Genomic DNA, 22561 nt, shown 5'->3' with positions numbered 1-22561 from the left:
AGGGAGAGAACTGCCAGAAGGCCCTCGGAGCTGGACCTCAGTGGGCTGAATGATGGGGGTGGAGATGCTCCTTCAGGTATACTGGGCCGAGGCCATTTACTCATCAATACCAGCTGGCCCTCCTTTTGCCTTTCCGACCACTGGTCTTCAACTGGTGGGTGCAGAACCACTAAGGCACCACAGCCTGATCCTTGGTGGGTTGCAGCAAGAGTGCTACCACCAGGCAAATACATGGTAAATGATTAAGAAATGGGTCCCCAAATGCATGTTTGGGTTGGAAGTGGTCCTGGGTCTGGAAAGGTTGAAGATACATACTATTAACCATATGGATAAGTGCCTTGCCAATTCACTGCATTGCAGATACGGATAAGTCTGAACTGCTTTTCTTGAATTGCCAGTTGTGGGAAATTATATACAATGAATTGAAGAAAACGTTCCATCTAACATTTGTTAAAAAAACCTGAAGCATTTCTGTTATGGATTGTAGGAAAAGACATGCCAAAGAAGTTGAAAAAAATCTTCATGTATGCCACAACAGCAGCGAGAGTCTTAATAGCACAAGGATGGAAAACTGAGGAAATCCCGACTAAAGAATTATGGCAAGAGAAACTGATGCACTATGCAGAACTGGCAAAATTGACACATAAACTACGGGACAATGATAACTGTGACTTTAAAGAGGAATGGGAACCTTTTACAGAATATCTAAAGATGCAACAAAGTGAATTGGACTCCCTGGCAGGCTTTGAATAAACACTCACAAACTTTTTATTGATAATAATCAGTTAAATAAATTAAGGACTTATACAATTCTGTAACATGCAGAGAATAGCATTTATAGAGAAACCAGAGATTGGAACTGAGGGAAGCCAGGGGGTGGGTTGTTTAATGGGAGGGAGGGAGAGGGAGGAAATGGGGGGGATTAAGGATGATATGTTTTAAGATAATATGTTTTGTTGAATTACCTTTTTTTAAAAAAAAATTGCCAGTTCGCAAACGCTGAAAATATAGCATTCTTAAACACGGTACCAGTCTTTTCAGCTCAGTGGTTAAAAGTTCTTGAGTTAAGACAGGGAAGACCTATGGCCAGGCCATAAAGTTCCTGGGCCAGTCATCTCTCAGCTTCACAGGGTCAATATGTTACCACAAGCCACTTGCACCCTTTGAATCACAGCCTGAGTGTACAATTGAAAGCCCTGTGCCATTTTGTAAGGGAGTCTGGTAAACATGCTTTATTTTCTCGGGAGAGCTGGTCATTCTTGGAAGAGCACAAAGGCTGCTAAGGTCATGCTTCTCAGGAAGCCACCCCGTGCACGCAATCATCCCTTTCATGCTGGTAAACATCGTTTTAGCTGGGCAGGAAGCCATCCTATTTGCATAAATATATTTGGCCTTGATAGACACAATTGCTTTCATGTGTTTGAATACAAGCTGTAGAAAACAAGTCATGTGTCTTATGTTTGAGATGGAATTTCAGTGGGCCTCACAAAGTCTGAAGTAATCAGATCTAGGAAGTGGCATATTTTCAATTGTTCATGGTCCCAGTGGCTATCAAAGCCAACTGAGGCAATAAAATGAGGCCAGTGATCACAGCAGTTTGTGTTTTCAGCAAGAACCAAAAGCTGGTAACAGCCCTGTTTAATTTATCATTGTAAAGTTTCTAATATTTTGCTTGTTTGTTATTTTCCCTTTCGCCACCTGATGATTCCCTTCATGTGAAAGAAAACTTATTTCTGATTTGTGGGAGAACCTCCTTCGGCAACTTGAAGGTGTTAAGCAAGTTTCATTCAGAATATTCTGAAATTTAGTGTCTGCCACCCAAGATCCATAAACTGTTAAGGATAACGATTTAATTTCCTGAAATGGGAATGCTTACTTATGTTAAATTACTGTGTACTTTTAACGTGGAATTTCCCCCCTCTGGCAGTATCTCTCATGTGATTAGCTGACTGTGAGTCACATGAGAGAAAAATTCCATTCTGTTGTGACTGTTATTCCAGTAACTGTTGTTTTCTAACTGCTCTCTGTTCTCCCTCTCTCTGTGCGGCAGAATGGCTGCTGAGAGAGACTTCCCAGGATACTGCTGAGGACAGTGTTGTGTCTGTGTGATCTGTCTGAAGTGAAATGGACAGAGGAAGAGCCCTAAATATTAATAGGGAGAAACCTGTACAGGAGCTCTCTGTAAGGAACAAAGAGGATACCACTGAGGTGAAAGTAGCAACCGTTCATAAGAAACTGTTAAGGTCTGAGTGATGTAAAACTTTCGTGCAAGGCTCAACTAAGGTTGGATCAATAGTTTGTACAGAGGTCGTGGGGGGGGGGAGCCCTGTCCACCCTCAGATCAGGATCAAAATTCAGGGGAATCCAGTAAAGGGGTCCAGAGGGAGAGTTCTGTCTAGTAGTCCAGGCCATAGAACCCCCTACTGGCTATTTAAATATACCTTTCTGAAGAAACCAGAGGCCTTTCTCCTGGGCATGGTTGGCCAATTGGTGTTAAAGAAGGATAGAACTTTCCTTATGTATGCTACAACAGCAGCAAGAATACTTATTGCAAAGTATTGGAAGACACAAGATTTACCCACTCTGGAAGAATGACAGATGAAGGTGATGGACTATATGGAACTGGCGGAAATGACTGGCAGAATCTGAGACCAGGGAGAAGAGTCGGTGGAAGAAGATTGGAAGAAATTTAAAGACTATCTACAGAAATACTGTAAAATTAATGAATGTTAGAATGATGTTGGAATGAAGTTAAGGGGTTTTTAGCAGCAATGTTATAAAGGAATATGTAAAAATGGATTGTTAACAGGTGATAATCTAAAGTTATAATAAAAGATAAACGATTAAGATAAAACCAAAGAGGGAAAGGATTTGCTGAATTAACTAATTTGAACTGGAATACAAAAAAGGGAGGTGTGAGGAGGTCGGGGAAACAAGCAAATGAAAGATAAGATATAGAAAGATTGATTTGTTTTTAACTGTTTTTACTTTTTATTTTCATTTTTGTTTTTGTTTTCTTTTCTTTTACTTTTTTTCTCTTATTTTTGTAATATACTGAAACTTGAATAAATATCTTTAAAAAAAAAAGAACACTCTACTGGCACTCAGGTGGGACCACTTCATTTTATCTGTGTCATGGGGAGATCCCTGAACCCAGGATCGACCCTGAAAGAGTAAACAATCGGCAGGAGGGGTGGTTGATTCACCCAGTGCCTATGCCAAAGCCTAACACATCTGTAATCAAGAAAGTTGTGGCCTATTTCAAGCCCAGATTACGGTCTTGTAGTAATTTCTGCCTTTATAAAATCACCACCTGAATCACTAACCCACTGTGCTTGGATCTGCAAATATGAATCCAAAGGAAAGCTGAGATAGAGAAGAAAATAAATAATCAACATTCTGGGCTTGCAGCAGTTTGTAACTGAAAAATATGGCTCGCTGCTCTTGTTCTTTATTCCATATATAGCATGATTTCCCACCCCCAGCCCTTAACTCTGAGCTCTTAAATGTACTGAATATTAAAAGAGCTACATCATAACAAGGCTAAAAACAAATACCGCTAGAAGAGCACCAACATGAAAATACCTCTTTACTGGCATTTCAAGCCTCTCCTACATAATCATGCCCTGCATATACAGCAAAATTGTGCTCGTGTCTCCATTCAGGAAGCAATAACAAAAAACAAAAAACCCCTGAAGTTTAATTTCATTCATATTTTAAAAGCACTAATGGAAGAGTACAGAAAGTACTGGAAAATAAACTTCATCGCCTCCTACCGGCTAGCTAACAACACATAATCCATAACACCTATTTGCAAAGCTTGTTTAATTGAAGGGTTTTCCTCCTCAGAATTGCATGGCATGTACATTGGTAACAAGGAAAAACGCTCTTTTTAAACAACAGGAGCTTTCTGAAAACTGTTATGAAAGGGGGAAATATATGAGACCCCTTGAAAGGGACAAGACACTAGACAGAGACAGAGAGAGCGAGAGTTTCTCTCTCTCTCTGTCTCTCTCTCTCTCTCTCTCTCTCTCTCTCTCTCTCTGACAAACAGTGCTGAGCAGCTTGGAACTTGCATTTTTTGATGGCTTTTCTTGCCTACCGGAAGGGTTTTTTTGTTGATGCTAAGAGGAGAGAGATATTTTCCCAAATACCATGCAGTGCATGTAGGTGTTAAAAGCAAGGGGAAGAGGCTTCAGACTGGGGGAAAAAATAAATCTAAAGAATGCTGCAGTTTGCCCTTTGGTAAGGGACATATTTTCAAAAATAAAGAAGTGGCTGGGGGTGGGGGAGAGAAATAATGGCATTGAGGGATTAGAAGCACATTGATTTTTTTTTGCAAGCATTGAGAGAATGTCACAAATAAGTCTCTGAGGCAGAGGCGGTCTGAAACATTTAGGTGCCCGAGGCAGGAAACCCAAAATGGCACCCTCCCACATGGTGGTAAATCTGCAATAGTGCATTAAATAATTTACAATTTGCCACTCTTTTTCACAAGGGAGGGAGCTTTTTTAAAAGCAACAACAACAAACTTTATATGGTTGGCTTTTTTTGCAAAAACAAAGTATAACATCATAAACACGTAAGCAATATATAGGTGAGAGCATTGGTTGAATTTCTGCTGTCCTGTAAAATATCTCTTGTTCTTTACTTATGAGCAGAATTCTCCTGTTTCGTTTGTAGTGTCACCTTACACAGTCATTCCACAGAAGACCATGTGTGGCTAGTGGTTGCAAGCTATGCTCCTTTTGTACAGTGGTACAATTACAGTGGTACCTTGGTTCTCAAACTTAATCCGTTCCAGAAGTCCCTTCCGAAACCAAAGCGTTCCAAAACCAAGGCACACTTTCCCATAGAAAGTAATGCAAAATGGATTAATCTGTTCCAGACTTTTAAAAACAATTCCTAAAACATCAATTTAACATGAATTTAACTATCTAACAAGAACATTGATCCATAAAATGAAAGCAATAAACAATGCACTGTAGTCACACAATTAAATCAATCAATCAATCAATCAATCAATCAATCAATTAGTAGCTGAACTGGGTTCCACACAGTCACATATACAAAAAAAGAGCCACAAAAATGCAAAATAAATAGCAAAAACAGACAGACCTCAGCGTAACATTCAAAACGGAAGTGTCACACTCAAAACGGAGCATGTTCGGCTTCCGAAAAAAGTTTGCAAACCAGAACACTTACTTCTGGGTTTGCAGTGTTTGGGTTCCAAGGTATTTGAGAACCAAGGTACCACTGTAATAAAGAGATCCCATGTCACTTGAAGCTTTTTTCTTTTGTCTTTTTAAAACATTGTTCCTGTCTTTCCCCCTTTGTGCCAGTTTTTCCATCAGTGCAGTTGTCCACATTCCTTTCCAGGTGTTGTTGCAAGGATTCCATGTGATGGCTAACTTATGGGGTACTTGGAGGAAGAGCAGGATGCACAACAGCCTTTCCTTAAGCATCCTACTTTTTGGGATGCCCTGAACATTTGCACTCAATGCCATGTTTCCAATGGTCCACAAACATCAGCTTGGCCAGCCAGATAGTATGCATTTGTCCTTGCTACCAACTTCAGCATTTGGGGAGAAACAGGGATTCCCTTCATTTGCAATGCAGTATGGTGATGGCAAGAAACAGTACAAGACTTTCTCCTGCTGCTGCTTGCCTTCTCTAAAGTGTTACACACAGGAAACATTGTGCTCTCTGGCAAATGAAGAAGGCTCCACATTTTTTTCTGAGGGGGTAAAGATCTGGATATCTTCAGGCCTGTTGAAAAATTCTGCAATGAGAACAAGGCAGGCTGTGGTGACAGTGATGACCGGCGAATGAGTACTGATTTTAATCTCTGGAATACAGATTTTAGCTGAAGGAGGGTTATTTTTAATGTAAGTTTATAGGGAATTTTTAATTGCATCCACTTCTTCATCGTGCACATGTGGCAAATGATGTTAACTTTGCTGTCTGGTCTTTGACTGCAATAAAGATTGGTTGGTTGGTTGGTTGGTTGATTTCTGAGGGGGATTTTTGACTTGCACAAACGTTTGGACAGGTTGGGGAGAGGGGGGACTCCTACAACTTCCTATCGCCTTAGACAAACGTCTCTGCAAATGCAACAAGAGCCCAACACACCCTGAAACTTTCTGCAAAGTGCAAGGGCTTTAGAAGAGAAACTCTCTCCCTTGCAATGCAAAGAGAAGCCCTGGGATCAGTGATGAGCTGTGGTGAGTAGAACTGCAGTCGTCTAATATTATCATTACTATTTATTCAATTTATATACCATCCTTTATCAAAAGGTCCCAGGGTGGTGTACAACATCAAAAACACATCACAGAACTTCAGTCATAAAAACATAATTAAAAAACATACCGACAGACAGCCTAATAGTAAAGTGATCATAATAACAGTCCCCATGCTTTCACAGGCCATAGATTATTTAATAGCCATAGGCCTCTGTAAAGAGGAATGTTTTTGCCTGGCACCTCAGATGAGCCTTTCTGAGGACAGCATTCTACAACTGAGGAGCCACCACTGAAAAGGCCAGTTCTCTTGTTGCCACCCTCCAAACCTCTCTGGGATGGGGGACATAGAGAAGGGCCTCTGATGCCAAGCACAGGATCTGGGTTGTTTACAAGCTAGCATCAAACTGAAGTTTTATCTCTCCAAGTGCTCTCTCTGGGCTTATTCACATTTATCCACAGATTGACATGTGCTCTGATTTGGAGCTAAAAAGCAGATTTTTCCCTAAGAAAGCCGCAGAGGAAGGGGAAACCCACTCAGACCCCTAACTAGATAGTGCAAAGGTCAATTGGAAAACCACTCAGACTTGTGCTTCCTAGGCTTGGGACAAGTGGATGTATGGACAAGCCCTCTCTCTCATCTTCATGAATGCCCCTACTGACTCAAACGCACCGAGTGAACCTTTTTTAGTCAAACCCCAATCCTTTATTTTACCATCTCCGACACCTTAAAAGAAGCCTCCTCATAAACTGGATTAGTTTCCCAATACTTGTTCATGGAATAATCAAAACCAAGGAAAGCAGGGGCAATAGCCCTTTCCTTAAAAACAACAACAGCACTACAATTCCTGCACTTGACACAGCCTATAAATATGAAATGTGATTGCTAGACACAAGCAACCCTTAACTCTGTTTCTACCCTGCAGTCATCTTGTTTAAAATTAAATTTATCACCATCTGGGACACCAGAACCGTGGTTTTGTTTTGTTTTTTGTTTTTGCAAGACAGGCGTGTGCAGATTTCATTTCTAAAAGTGCTATCACTAAGGAAAAAATATGGTATTTACCCCGAGACAACAGGCTGCTATGAATATTTAAGATGACACATAAAATATGAAGTTGTTTGCTATTCAAATGTAATCTATTAAGTGAAAGTGTGTATTGAATAAGAAAAAATCAGGAGGAAGGTTGCTGACATATAAGTGGGTCAAGCAAGTCTGACATCTGCGAGATTGAGGAAATGCTCACTGTGGAGAAGATGTCAATTCTCTCTAAGGAAGACACTGGTTCCGATTTGGTCAAAGTTAGGAAGAAACATGGGAATCCGCCTTCTTTGGGGTCAGCATTTTTGCCTGTCTACCTTAAAATTACCAACTGGGTTTCAAATGAGAGCATTTTCATTGCTATGCTTGGCATTCCTGGGGACTGAACCTGGCAACCTCTGTGTGCAAAGCTTGGATTTCACCACCAAGAAATTGCTCTTCCTCAATATCAGAAACCAATGGATTCAGGTAGGTAGCCGTGTTGATCTGACGCAGTCAAAATAAATAGAAAAAAATTATCCAGTATAGCACCTTAGAGACCAACTATGTTTGTTCTGGGTACAGTGGTACCTCGGGTTAAGAACTTAATTCGTTCTGGAGGTCCGTTCTTAACCTGAAACTGTTCTTAACCTGAAGCACCACTTTAGCTAATGGGGCCTCCCGCTGCCACTGCGCTGCCACTACATGATTTCTGTTCTCATCCTGAAGCAAAGTTCTTAACCCGAGGTACTATTTCTGGGTTAGTGGAGTCTGTAACCTGAAGCGTCTGTAACCCGAGGTACCACTGTACTCAGAACAAACATAGTTGGTCTCTAAGGTGCTACTGGACAAAAGAAACCAATTTAGTTAGATCCAACGACCCTGTCTCTGCATGCAGCTGCTTCATGAGTCATCAAAATGGCCTCTTCTAGAAGGTTCCCCACTGTGGGTGGGTGCTTTGAGTTCAGAGGAACCTTTCCTTCCTTAGCCAATTTATTTCACATTAGTCAGCAGGGACTGACGATTTCCCCTTGCTCCAGCAATGCCTCTTGAAAGACAGTATCCTGACATATGTCATTCCTTATGAGACTCCTAATGAGACATGGGTGGGGGGAGAGAAGAGGAGACACATGGCAGCTACTAGTGATGGTGGTGAAACTTAAGTTTTTAAAATAGACACCCCAGCCCAGCCCAGCCCAGCCTTGTCCAAGGAAGTCCTTCATCCCCAATGGCGTCTGCCAAGTTTCCTCTTCCCCCTGAGATATGGTTAAAAAAAACCCCTCCCTCTAGGATCCTTTTTGTGGGCTGTGCATGAAGTTTTGAAAGGAAGAGGCTTTTTGCATTTATACCCTCAAATAAAAGAAGCTTCAGATGGTACAAGATTTGTTAATTAAAAATTAATTCAAGAATTAAAATACTGTCTCTATAGAAGAAGTTGGTGATCATATTCATATCGCCTTCAAATAGGTTTGCAATAACTATTATGCAACAGCATCAGTTGTCAGAAAGCTGACTGTAACACATGTCTTAGCATTAACTCATGGTCTGTGGAGAGATAAAAATGTAAAATCGAATCCCTCCACTCGTTTATTACCGGCACATATTTTTCTCCTTCTCCCCTTCAAATCACAGTCAAGGCATTACTCTATAAGCTTGAAAATTCAGGAGTGCTAAATGCCCGGGTTCATACCCCCCAAAGCATTATTTCTCTGTTTCTTCCTGTGCCCCAAATTTACATGTGATTCTTGAGTATTTGCCAGACCTAAGCTTGGAATAGCTGCCTCCTGGCTTTTTGCAAGTCTGCCCTCTGAGCAATATGCTCTGCTGTCCCTCTGTGACACTGCCAGCTGCCACACTTGTCCATTGTGAGTAATTTAATGTTGGTTTATTAAAAAGAAAAGATGACTAGAAGGGACAAAAAAGGAGCATTGACTGCACTCTAACTGATCTTGAGTGACACTTGAAGATTCATTAGCCAGGAGCCTGTGAACCAACAGACAATTCAACAAGAATGCAGTATATGCTGACCCAGTCTGCTAAGGTCAGCTGTAGTTGGTTTTTCCCCCTCCCAGAGCAAGGCAACAGGTATAGCATCTGCTTTTGAAAAAATAAAATAAAAAATATGAAGTTACAGAACTACTCTGCATAGCTAAATCTATAGCTGCACCACTCTGGGACAACCTTATCAGAAGTTATCAAACTAATGGAAGGTTCCCTCACTACATTTAGGAAACACAAGCATAAACGTAGTTCTTAATTTTTATGAGCAGGGAAATGGGTGAGAAGTGCCAGCCAGACACATACATTTTTTGCCACGACCATATACAGTGGTACCTCGGGTTACAGAGGCTTCAGATTACAGAGGCTTCAGGTTACAGACTCCACTAACGCAGAAATAGTGCCTCGGGTTAAGAACTTTGCTTCAGGATGAGAACAGAAATCGTGCTCTGGCAGCACGGCAGCAGCAGGAGGCCCCATTAGCTAAAGTGGTACCTCAGATTAAGAACGGTTTCAGGTTAAGAACGGACCTCCAGAACAAATTAAGTTCTTAACCTGAGGTACCAGTATACAGAGTTCTCAGAGTGTCCCTATTTTCCAGGGACAGTCCCGGATTTACAGAAGCAGTCCCGGTTTCTGATTTGATCCCACAATGTCCCACTTTTCCTTAGGATGTCCCTATTTTCATCAGAGAAATGTTGGTGGGTATGTAGTTATGCAACCCCCGAGCCAAGGAGATAAGTAACTATACAACCTTTCAAAGACATCTGAGGGCAGCCCTGTATACAGAAGTTTTATAATGTTTCATGTTCCATTATGTTTTTATATACCTATGTTAGAAGACGCCCAGAGATTATGGTAGTGGTGGTGTTGATTATAGGATGTCCTGATTTTCATCAGAGAAATGTTGGAAGGTATGCAGATGGCTAAATTCAAGTGAAGCAAATTACTTAATGGCTCAGTTTCAGAAGTGTGGCAAGGCAGACTCATGCCTTGCCACTCTTCCGAAAAATGGAAACGGGGGGCAAGGCTTTAGTTGGGGGAAGGTTCTCCACAGTGCCCCAAGCCTTTTCCTCAGAAGAGGCCTATGTCAGATGGGATCGTGACACACTTTGTTCACCAGCTGCACAAACCCTGACATACTTACACTAAGGAACAGCTTCATAGCAAATAAGATTCACACTGCATGAAGAAACAGAACCCTTAAATGGGGACCTGAGTTGCTTTCAAGGCTGCAGTGTATTCGTCAGTCAGTCCTGCAATATGGTTGCAAACATTATGCCTTTTAATGCAAATAAGATAAAAAGCCAAGAGTCACACAGACAGATCCATGGAGCCACCTTGGATGTTTTAAATGCACAACTGTAAATGTAAAGTGTGAATGTGACAAACAGTGTTTGAAAACACATGTAAGAATGGTACAATAGAAGCCTGTGATTGGCTGAGGCTCCCTGGAGGGTGTTTGCTTGTTGGGAAAACTGGATAATTTTTCAAGAGGGTCTTCTGCACAACACCAGATATGTCACTGGCATAACTTTAGTAGCTTACATGCTGTCTACTTTCTCTGCCAACCAAAGTAAGGATCCAGCCTCACCTCTCACAATTTTTAATCTTAAAAAACCCCCCCCTGCAGATTCCTTTTTATATCATCAGATGCCTACGTCTGCCGCTGTTACTTAAAGGAAGTTATAATCCATATTTTATCTGCAAATTGTCAAAATATATGAATAGCAGTGTGGATACTAAGAGATGAACTTCAAATTATCCTGAAGATTAATGTTCTTCTTTTCCTAGGACAGATTCTCTCAATACAGTGGTACCTCGGGTTACAGACGCTTCAGGTGACAGACTCCGCTAACCCAGAAATAGTACCTCAGCTTAAGAACTTTGCTTCAGAAATTGTGCAGTGACAGCGGGAGGCCCCATTAGCTAAAGTGGTACCTCAGGTTAAGAACAGTTTCAGGTTAAGAACGGACCTCCAGAATGAATTAAGTTCTTAACCTGAGGTACCACTGTACATTTACCCATGAAAGCTGACCAAATCCAGTATTTTTAAAAATAAAATAAAATAAGAAAACATAAAACTATTGGATCTAAAAGGTTCTCTTCCATAAACAGAACACATTTCCACTCATACAAGGCATGGGTCCCAGTTTTATTGCTGCTGAAGGTTGTGGAGCAGCACAGGTCAGCAAAAAACTGGTGTCTCCCCACCTCAGATTGGACTACATCTCCCACCATCACTAACCATTACCCATGCTGCTCAGGGCTGATGGAAGTTGGAGTCCAAGAACTTCTGGAGGGCCACAGCTTCCTCAGCCCTGGTTTACCAGTCAGTGCAGTGGCAACTTCAAGTCCTGGCCATTAGTTGCTGCCCTGTGAGATCTATGCTATTTCCCTGGAGGAATGAGTGATTTATCTTATGAAACAGTTGATATTAGCACACGCAATTGGGGGGGGGGTGAAATCAAAGCAAATTTAACTCCCATTCACTTTTGAATCATCCCATTTACACATTATTTTTTATAATGCAAAATGGCAGCTCAGCCTTCAGTGCTCAGCATCTTCATAAATCCAGGAGAAGGTGAAACAAAGGAAAAGAGAAGAATAGCCATGCAGGCCTACAGCGGTATATTCCAGACCCCCCCCCCCAAAAAAAAGGGCCTCTATGACAGCATAGATCCAACAGGAAAAAGCAATGCTGTTACATTTTCTCTTATAACTATGGATCTATTAAAAACAACCACTGAACTGGAATGTCCTAGCCTCAGATGATGGCCTGGGGGAAACGTTTTGTTTGAGGACCTTCACAATGACAAACATTCTTGCCTGAAAAACCATTGCTCACCATCACTGATCATCCCTGGAATGCACAGCCACAAAAGTAAGGCCCATGCATTGTCCGCAGAAGATAACAGTGAGACTCCAGGATATGTCTGATATGTCTGATAGATATGTGGGGTGAGGAGCAGGTATTAGCAAGTGGAAGTGTGTTCCCTAGCGGTATTATGGAAACTACTCAGCTAAAAAGCCAACCCACGCTGGGCTGGAATCAGACAATAATGTGCGTACTTTAGGATGGCATTCCTTGCACATTCCCTAGCTAATGCCCCTTGTGGTTACCAAGAAATTGTGTTTTGAGAGCCGCCAATCTGCTTTAAGTGACCACATTCCCATTCCTCATTCTTTCCGTCTTCCTCCTTCTTTCTGAATTGTGGTTGTATGACTTCTGAATGATGCATGGAAGCAAGGAATTAATGTCTGGGAGTGGGACAAAGTTCTTGAAACACTGTGTGCTAAGGAAGTCATTAGTGCTAACTGCCCATGTTAGACATTTGCCTTATTAGAGAGTCATTAAACGCCTGACGCCAGGTTGCTTTACCTATCCTTGATAAAGTGTCAACATTGTTTTCATAGCATGAGGAACAAGCTGTCCTGCTGATGACAGTGAAAGCAGGGTGCATGGAAACTCACATTTTTCTAACCATATCCCATGGTCAAACCAGCCCTCCACAAAGAAAAAGAAAAATGCTTCTCAAATTAAAACCATGCTGCTAATAGAACTGTCAGAATTGTATGAGGAAAGAACTGGGGGAAAAGGTGGGAGAACTGTAATTTGAGAGCGCTGCAGACCTTAAAATACAAATTGTAGAAACAATGTCAGAAAGGACAAGAATATGTTGAGGCTAGAAATGATGTCTCATCCCAGGGATGTTGGACTATGACCTTGGAAACCAGAGTTCAAATCCTGACTCAACCATGAAGCTCACTGGGTGACCTTGGGGGTTGTCACTGTCTCTCTAGAGAGCCAGTGTGGTGTAGTGGTTGAGAGCGGTAGTCTTGTAATCTGGGGAACCGGGTTCTCGTCTCCGCTCCTCCACATGCAGCTGCTGGGTGACCTTGGGCCAGTCACACTTCTTTGAAGTCTCTCAGCCCCACTCACCTCACAGAGTGTTTGTTGTGGGGGAGGAAGGGGAAGGAGAATGTTAGCCGCTTTGAGACTCCTTCGGGTAGTGATAAAGCGGGATATCAAATCCAAACTCCTCCTCCTCCTCTTCTTCTTCTTCTCTCAGCCTAACCTACCTCACAGGGTTGTTGTGAGAAAGAAATGGGAAGGAGAACCATATATACCACCTTGAGCTCCTTGAAAGAAAAATGAATGAAGCAAACAAGCAATAAGACTGAACTCCAGTGATGTCAAATTCTTAGCACTCCATGAACACATGTTGATTGACCTTTCGTTAGGACACTACAATGACATTTTCAAGGACTTTTTAATATGGGGAAAATATATTTGCGATATGAAATACTTGATCTCAAATTGTGCTATAAAGAGTGTCTCCAGAGATAGCTTCCCGAGTATTAATACCAATAATATTAATACCAAAGTTTTATGAAGGTACCAACAAACCTTCAGTGCAGAGATGCCTCCCCTACATGACAGAGATGTGTTAACAACGCCACGCTCTGTTACCAGTCTTAAGACCAGTCACTATTGCCCACCATGAATGGAGATAATGCTCTAGAACAGGGCTGGGGAACATTTTTTAATCTGAGGGCAACAGAGGCAACCTTCCGAGGTTGGTGGAGTCAGAGGAGAAAGTGGGTGGAGCAATGGAAGTGCCTCTTCCTTCATATTCCAGCAATGCAGTCAGAGGGTGACACTGAGGCAATCAATAGACTTTATTACTTTTCACAGAGATGCTCCAGGACTGTCAAGTATACTTGATAGTACAGAGCACATCCAAAGAGGAGTGTGACCTGGGGAGATTTGGCCTAGGCCTGAGGTCTTCCTCTAGAACATCAAGCACTCATCTTGCAGAGAGAAATTCTATTGCCACAAGCATGATGTATTCAGGAGGACTTGGCCAGCATTATAAATCTTCTCTTCGAGGATTCCTGATAAGCTTCAAAGGAAACCAAGCATTCGCCCAGAAAACCATTGTCTTAAAGCCATCATTGTTACATATCCTCCATTTTAATCACCGATGAAAAAGCACACAGTGGAACATGCTACAAATGTATTAAACCACCTCAAAACATGTCACTATTTTTGAAATAGTTTTCATACTTTGAAAGGTCATGCAACAGCTTTCCTGGAGCACTGGGATTCATGAGCAGACCAAACCCTGAAAGGCAAATTCTGGATGCCTTAAAAGGCTTTGCTGAGGAAGGTTTGCAGAGAAATTCCTGCTAAATTTTTTTGAAAACGATAACCAGATTACATTATAGCATAATGAAATGTGCCGATTCACTTGCTCAGTAAAGAAAGCAATAAAAGTACAATGTGTGCCATAACATTTCAATTTGTGGTTCTTATTAAAATAAAGGCTGGGTGGGGGGGAGGGAGTGGAGGAAAGGGAGAATAAAGTCTAGGTTGGCGATGTAATTCTCAGAGTAGCATCAATAAATATTTTCTTTTACTGAAGTTATACTCCTGCCTCCATCACAAGATTCCTGGAAAAAAGTAGGGCTGGAAATAACATTGATGCTTTGTGCTTACATCCAGCAGAGAACAAAGACAAACAGATTTTATTTTATTTTTAAAGCAGCTTTGGAAAATATAGGTCTTGCAGATATCAACTGATTTATGTAACAGAGAGTATCTCAATTGCTAGGAGAAAAAAGTCGCTTTTATAAAAACCAGCATGATATTTATAATATACAATGTGAATACACAGGGAGGTAATTTTGATTTGCATCATGGAAGAGTCCTTTGTGTTTCCCCCCCTGTGAAGTGAAATACAATGGGCTATTTCTACTAGTGAAATAATTGCTGAGGACTCAGTCTAACAATATTCCATCCAGATCTGATCATTCAGCCTTACTTTTTTCACAGAAAAAAGGTTTTATTTCTTTGCCAGATGGACAAGCATTCAAAGATGACTCCTTCTCTTAACCATTTGGGATGCCACTACACTGAAATTCCCACTGGTTTCAATTGCTGTCACCAAGAAATTAACCTTATGAGTTTTAGGATGCTGGAATCTTTGATGAAGTTGGAAGTGACAGAACCACAACCGTTTCAGACTTGAGAAGTGTGTGGCTGTTTCAGCTATTTCTGACAGGGACATGCACCTCCAGATGGTGGAGATGTTAGGTGCCATCTTTACTTGCTGGCAAGTGACCAATAGCCAGGTGCAAAAGGCGCCTGGCTCCTGGCTAATTTCGAACACTGTGTGCAGCATGACTAAAGGTTTGGAATATGCTCCCAGATGGCAGACAGAATTGGTTGAGACTCAAAGAAAAATTCCCAAGGAACCATTGAGGTAGATAGGAGACATTTTCGGCTAACATGTTGGAAAAGGAGGGGGCATAAGAAAGCAGAGAGAAGCAAAGGGGGACCCATTGCCTCAACCCTTTCCCTTACCAGTGCTCTGACATGTTGACTACAGACTAAGGCAGGCTTCCTCAACCTCGACCCTCCAGATGTTTTGAGACTACAATTCCCAGCATCCCTGACCACTGGTCCTGCTAGCTAGGGATCATGGGAGTTGTAGGTCAAAAACATCTGGAGGGCCGAGGTTGAGGAAGCCTGGACTAAGGGATGTACCAATATTTTTCCCCTGATCAAGATGTCCCAGATAAGAGAAGAACTATGGAAATACAAGAATGTATTGAAACACACAGAAGTACTCACTGTGTGCTCTATCCCTTCTGCAGTATGTACAAGGGTTTCCATTTCTCTCTCCCCTCCCCCTCCAAATCCACTATCTATTAAGATTACTTCTCATGCAACTGCAAAGAAGTTAGTTCTTGTTGGGCAACAATATAAATAATATATTAGAAATACAACTTGAATAATAATGATAACTCATTGTCTTTGCGCACAGCCTATAATGCTCGAAGCAACAACATGGATTTCTTCCCTGGGCCACATAAATATGAATAACACATTTCGGAGCTAGATCATACGCCCAGCTACAAAAGAGAGTAGCTGGGGACTGGACACATATTTATATTTCTCTCCAGAGGGCTTTTGAAAACTCATAACTCTGTTAAACAATTTCTCCCAGAATTCGGCAGATGTTTACTTCCTGAAATATACTGCAGGAGTGCAAGGAATCTAATGGCCCAAGACTCCTTTACTCCCACATGCTGGTTAAAAAAAATGGGAGAATTCACTTTAAAAGGCAGAGTGGTAAAATGGCTAAGCCATCTTATGACCTTTTATAATAACACTGATCCTGGGCAACTTTTCTTCTTCATTCCAACGGCTGGGATCTCTGTCTCAGCGCACAATGCAGTGGTATAGGGAAGGGAAAGTTAGAATCTGCTTAGAGCACATGAGCCAAAAAAAGGAGAAACCTGCAGTGAGAAGAATGGGGAAAACATAACAGGAAATGACCAAAATCATGCCTTCTCTGGCCCCATCATCTCTCACTATCATTGCCACTCAAGTCAAGGTCTTTAAAGTTCTGAAGACTGCACAGCTCATGGGTGGCAGAGCGATGGTTCTGGACTGCAACCCCCTTTAACCTTGATGATTAGGCCATGCAATGGACCACTGGCCCATTTTCATACCAAACAGTGGTCATATAACAACAACATTCTTGCATTTAAACTTCACCCCATAAAAATCCAATTGCAAAAAATGTGGAGAGGATGATTCTCAATTGGGATCTAAAAAGTTTGTTATGGTACCAGGAGGAGAACTGGGTAAATGGTATAGGCAAAATCCCATTAGTTTGGGCTTCTTCACCAAAAGCCTGGTTATAAGATTACAGGAGAGATAGGGGTATGCACAGTCTGAACAGGTCGAGCCTTAGGCTCCAGCATAAAGGCTGTGCCTTTTATCCAATAAATGTACAGCTGAAGAGGCCATGGATTGCATTCAACTAAGGTTTACTTGGAACAGACCCACTGAAAATAAAGGTCCTAAGTTAATCCTAATATTGGGGGGCCAGGTAAGCCCCACCCTGCATAATCAATCACATGACACGGTGCGCACACACCATATGAATGGCAATGCCCATCAACTTTGAGGGCCCCCAGCCACCTGAAATATTTTTGGAGGGAGGCCAAAGACCCCTCAGCCCCTAAGAGTTGGCTCGTATGTTCCTGAATATGACTTACAACCTTGTAAGTTCTCTCACCTATTCAGCTTTCCACAGAAGATGAGCATCGTTTTAGAGATTTACAGGACCCTGTAGAGAAAACTCCATAAATGTTATTGAAACTGATTATTTCCTTAGGATATGTTTTGCCAAAGCCGGAACTTCCAGATGAACCATATCACATTGCCCACTCAACAGACTGTTCTAGATAATTCAAGCAATAATTCCACTGATCTAAATGCTCCTGGAACGTTTTTAAAAAAGCAACAAATGCAAGTTAAAGACAAGCCATGGAGTCAAATTCTCACTCAGATCGACAGCTCTCCAGCTCAGCTTGGGCTAGTCACTCACACTCAATTTACTTTGAAGTGGTTCCCCCCACCCTGTTTTCATTATGTATTTTATGTTTTAAATCTTGTGTTTTGTTGCTGTGAGCCACTCTGAGACCTAAATTTAATAAATAAAATGGGAATGCCTCCATTTTTCACCCTGAGCTCCTTGGAGGAAGGTTGAGGTATATATTTGATGAATAAATAAAAAGAAACTCAGGTTGTCACTGTTACACTTCCATAATGCTGGCACATTTGTTAGACAAAGGAAAATTCATCTGATTAGGCTGTTTCACGACTATATCCCCAGTTGGTAAGGAAAGAATTAGCCTCCAATTGTACTTATAAGTTTGGCTGACAGACATTCTGCATTTCTCTACAAACACATCATAAGTAATCAGGAGCCTCTGGACAAAAGCCCCAGACACAACCGTCATAAGCATTCTGCCTGTACTTCTAAAAATTAAATCATAGCACTGTATCTTATACACATCTCCATTATTAAAGAAATGTGGAAGTTCAGAGAAAAATCACACAAGTCCCTGTTTAGAAGATATGGCAGCATCAAGTACTGAAACAGATTCCAGTCACATTCAGTTTGACAGAGAAAACTCAATTCCACTCTAGACTGCTAACAGAAGTCTATGAAATAGTATTGGACTCAAACATTCTTTCAACTTGCAATTAATTCTACGAAACAGAACAGCAAAATAGGTTTCGGAGATAGCCAAGGTAGTGCTCTCGAGAATGTTGTTAGACTATAATTGGCATGAGCCCCAGCTAGTACAGGCAATGGTCAATGATGACACAGGTTGAGTTCAACATCATCAATATGGAGGACACCGTATTAGCTACTCCTGTATAGAACAGAGCTCACTCCCCAACAGTCATTGCTTGGAAATAGCAGCCTTAGCTTAACCACTTTTACTCAGAAGGAAGGACCTCCAAGCCCATTGGAACTTAATTTTCAACTAAATACGCAGAGGACTTTTTATTAAGTCACTTATCATCATATACATACACAACTTCTTCATTTCCCACCCCTCCATAACCCATCAATTGCTTCCATTCTTCCTTAAAAAGTTTGTCATTATGTCCTCTTAGTTTAGCAGTCAATTTTGCAACTTCTACATAGTCCATCAGTTTTATAAGCCATTCATCCTTGGTTGGTAATCCTCCTCCTTTCGACTTCTGTGCATATAAAGTTCTAGCTGCTGTTATCGCATAAATATATTAGTCAGCTTTCTTGGGACCTCTGTTCCCATTATTCCTAGTAAAAAAAAGGTTTTGGGTTTTGTAGGGGTTGTCAGTTTAAACATCCTTTTCAATTCATTATATATCATTTCCCAAAAACCCTTCACCTGCACATGTAAAAGAGATGTATAATTGTGTGCCATCAACATATTGCTAACAACATACTCCAAAACTTTGGGTGACCCCACTCAGCAGTTTCTTGTAGATGTTAAACAGCATGGGGGATAAAATGAAACCCTGAGGAACCCCATACTGAAAGCTCCACAGGGCCAAAGAGCACTACCCAAGCATCACCCCTTGGAAATGACCATCCAAGTAGGACTGGAAGCATTGCAAATCAGTACCACCTAACTTGGACAGCTCCAGAAGGATGCCAAAAGCTGTTGAGAGGTTCAGCAGAATCAGCAAAAACATATTTCCAGAGACAAAAGCAGGGCAACCAAAGCAGTTTCTGTGCCCAAACTGGGCAAAACAGTTTCCTCCAAGAATGCCTGGATCTGGGCCGTGATCACCTGCTCAAGAACCTTGCCCAAGAAGGTGAGATTGGCAACTATCTGGTAATTACTTAGATTTTCTGAATCGGGAGAGTTTCTTCAAGCAGGCAGGGACCACCACTTCTCACAGAGAGGCAGTAAATCACCTCCCTGGTCCAGCCAGCTGTCCCCTCCCTGATAGTTTTTATCAGCCAAGATGGGCAAGGGTCCAGGGCACAAGTGGTCACCCTGACCAATCCAAGCACCTTTTCTACATCCTCGAGCCTTACTAACTGAAACACATCCAACATAACATGACTAGACACCTCTCGAGATTCATTTGCTATAACAGTGGAGTCAAGGTCCCACTGGATGCAAGCAATTTTATCCTCAAAATGGAATCTCAGAAGTTATCTTCCCACCTTCCTATATCAGGGGCCTGAACTGGCTCTCTTATTTTTGTTTATGGAAGAGACGCTTCATAACCGATCCCATGTCAAATAATCACATTACATTTATTGTTATTGATACTCTTAACATACATATTCATATGAACTTATTATAACAGAAAGAGCACTACTCTGGTAAACCCTACTCTAAGCCAAGGGCCAACACAGAATTGCCCTTTCCCAGCAAAAATTTTATACGCAAGCATTACAATGAAATAGCCTGGAGTCCATCAATTAAAAAATGAAATTCCTCAGCAAAGCAGACAGACATCAGATTCAAGGTTCAAAGTGAATTCAAGATTAGCTTCTCATCAGACACATACCTCTGAGAAGTTTGATTGCAAATAATCATCACAGGTATTATTTTATGGCTGTTTTCTGTGGAAAGGAGGGGGGGGGAAGAATACCAGGAACAAAACAAAACACTTGGCTTGCCTCCTTCCAACAGAAAGTGGGTCACTGAAATGTCACTCAAACATGCCAAGAACACTTTCCATTTGCATGGCAGAAATCCACAAATCAAGCTGGAACTAAGCTAGTTAAGTTTGGAGGAGGGAGGGAGAAGTGGGTTATGATTCACTCTGTGCATCTACTCTTTATGTGTTAATTCGTGGGAAGCCACGGTGGTTATGCACCACAAGAAAACAGAATAAATGAGGAAACTTTGCAATACAGATGATCATTTAATACTTCTCATCACCATCAAGTTATAGATTGTTATCTGATAGACAGAAAGCATTCTTCCTTAGAAAACATCATATCTAGAAAAGCGGGGGGGTGGGTGTTTTTGTTCTTTAAGGGGGAAGAATAGAAGAAGAAGAAGAAGAGTTTGGATTTAATATCCCGCTTTATCACTACCCGAAGGAGTCTCAAAGCGGCTAACATTCTCCTTTCCCTTCCTCCCCCACAACAAACACTCTGTGAGGTGAGTGGGGCTGAGAGACTTCAGAGAAGTGTGACTAGCCCAAGGTCACCCAGCAGCTGCATGTGGAGGAGCAGGGAATCGAACCCGGTTCCCCAGATTACGAGTCTACCGCTCTTAACCACTACACCACACTGGCTCTTAACCACTACACTCACACTGGGGTTGAATAACAAACCCAATTAAATTCATTTTACACCAACCATCAGACCAACTCTTCAAAGAAGTGTAAATGGATCTAACCCAGAAGGGGTTTTAATTGTATCTTCCATTTGCACAAAGCATTGTTTTCTCTCTTAAACCAGTACTTGCAGATTTAAAAGGTATGAACATAGAAATGTTTCAGTTGATGGAAGGAATGCATTTGCTGGTCTGAAGTCCATCAACCTCAGCATGGCTGATTCTCAGCTTGGTGTAAGAGAAGAAACCACAGAATGTCAATGACTCAGTGTAAGAGCATTAATTGAAGAAATACATCTTACAAGTGTGTGTGTGAGTGTGTGTGTGTGTGTGAGAGAGAGAGAGAGAGAGAGAGAGAGAGAACAACCTCTTAATTTATGCCCATGATGTAGAACAGAAGTTAAACTGATAAGCACACTGAGAAATATATTAGATTAAATCCATTTGATCTGTAAAATATGCCCATATGTGAAGCATTAAGAAGAGACTTCATGTGAATAAGGAATACTAGTCAACAGGGTGCAGAAAAGTAAGTTACCAACGTCACATCTAACCAAAGTTCATTCTGAAGCAATGGCTCAAAGGAAAGTGTGCAACTTCATTACGAAAAGCTCCTGAGATCTCTCCAGGGATGGACCTGATCAGCAACTAAAGTACTACCATTTGTAAAGGTTAATAATAATAATAATAATAATAATAATAATATATTTATTTATACCCCACCCATCTGGCTGGGTTTCCCCAGCCACTCTGGGCGGCTTCCAACAGAATATTAAAATACAATAGTCTACTAAACATTAAAAGCTTCCCTAAACAGGGCTGCCTTCAGATGTCTTCTAAAAGTCTGGTAGTTGTTTAAATGTATATATGTATGCATGCATGCATGTATGTATGCAAACCTGTATTAGGACTGTAGGAAGTGAACTGGAAGGTCTATATTTGGATACCCAATCTCTCCTAGCTTGATTTCTCAACTATTTCAAGACCATTCAAGTTCTTCTCACATGCCCCAATTCCACAAACCATCAATTAAACCTTGTTCAGTGAGTGACTGAAATATACTCAGAGTCGCAAAGTGATTTCATGCTCTTTATTCAGCTCATAGTGGTGAGGAGGAATGAATGAAAGTCCCCTCACAGTATCTGCTTTATATACATTATTTACACAATGGGCTGCACATGATTGGCTAATTCCAGAATTCTTCTGTAAGCCAATCAGGTTGTGGATTCACTTCTATCTGGAGCATGATTGGGTGGTTCCTGCCAACCAATCATACTGCTGCATTGCTCTAGGACCAATCAGACTGCTGCATTCTGAATCCTATTGTTCTAGGACCAATCAGACTGCTGCATTTTGGATCCTATTGTTCTAGGACCAATCAGGCTGCTGCAGTTTGGATCCTATTCAACTCAGTACATAACAGTGACAATGAATTTTTTTAGATCAGTCTGTGCTCTCACCCTTTGTTCAGGCAGTTCCATAGACTCAATATATTAAGAATCATAGCATCATAGAGTTGGAAGAGACCACAAGGGCCATCGAGTCCAACCCCCTGCCAAGCAGAAAACACCATCAGAGCACTCCTGACATAAGAGAACAGCCTTAAATTAATAAAAACAGCCCCAAGTTTGGACTACAT

At 41.4% G+C, this 22561-nt stretch overlaps 1 protein-coding gene and 1 long non-coding RNA gene across 4 annotated transcripts in view; one reads left to right on the top strand and one right to left on the bottom strand.

Moving 5' to 3' along the window:
- The window catches only part of LINGO2 (leucine rich repeat and Ig domain containing 2), a 550263-nt gene that overhangs the window by 522048 nt on the left and 5654 nt on the right, over positions 1–22561 (bottom strand). The gene's annotated exons all lie outside the window — the stretch shown is intronic.
- On the top strand, positions 1996–6002 carry LOC310696616. Of its 2 annotated transcripts, none has more exons than XR_014520644.1 (3): positions 1996–2214; positions 4503–4597; positions 5380–6002. It is a non-coding gene; the product is annotated as an uncharacterized lncRNA (long non-coding RNA). The 2 variants fall into 2 exon arrangements; XR_014520645.1 differs by having other exon boundaries at positions 5343–6002.

This window comes from Podarcis liolepis (assembly GCF_965112155.1).
Source record: "Podarcis liolepis genome assembly, chromosome: 17".
NCBI lineage: Eukaryota > Metazoa > Chordata > Lepidosauria > Squamata > Lacertidae > Podarcis > Podarcis liolepis.
The sequence above is the reverse complement of the archived record's forward strand: the minus strand, read 5'-3'. Positions and strand labels throughout refer to the sequence as shown.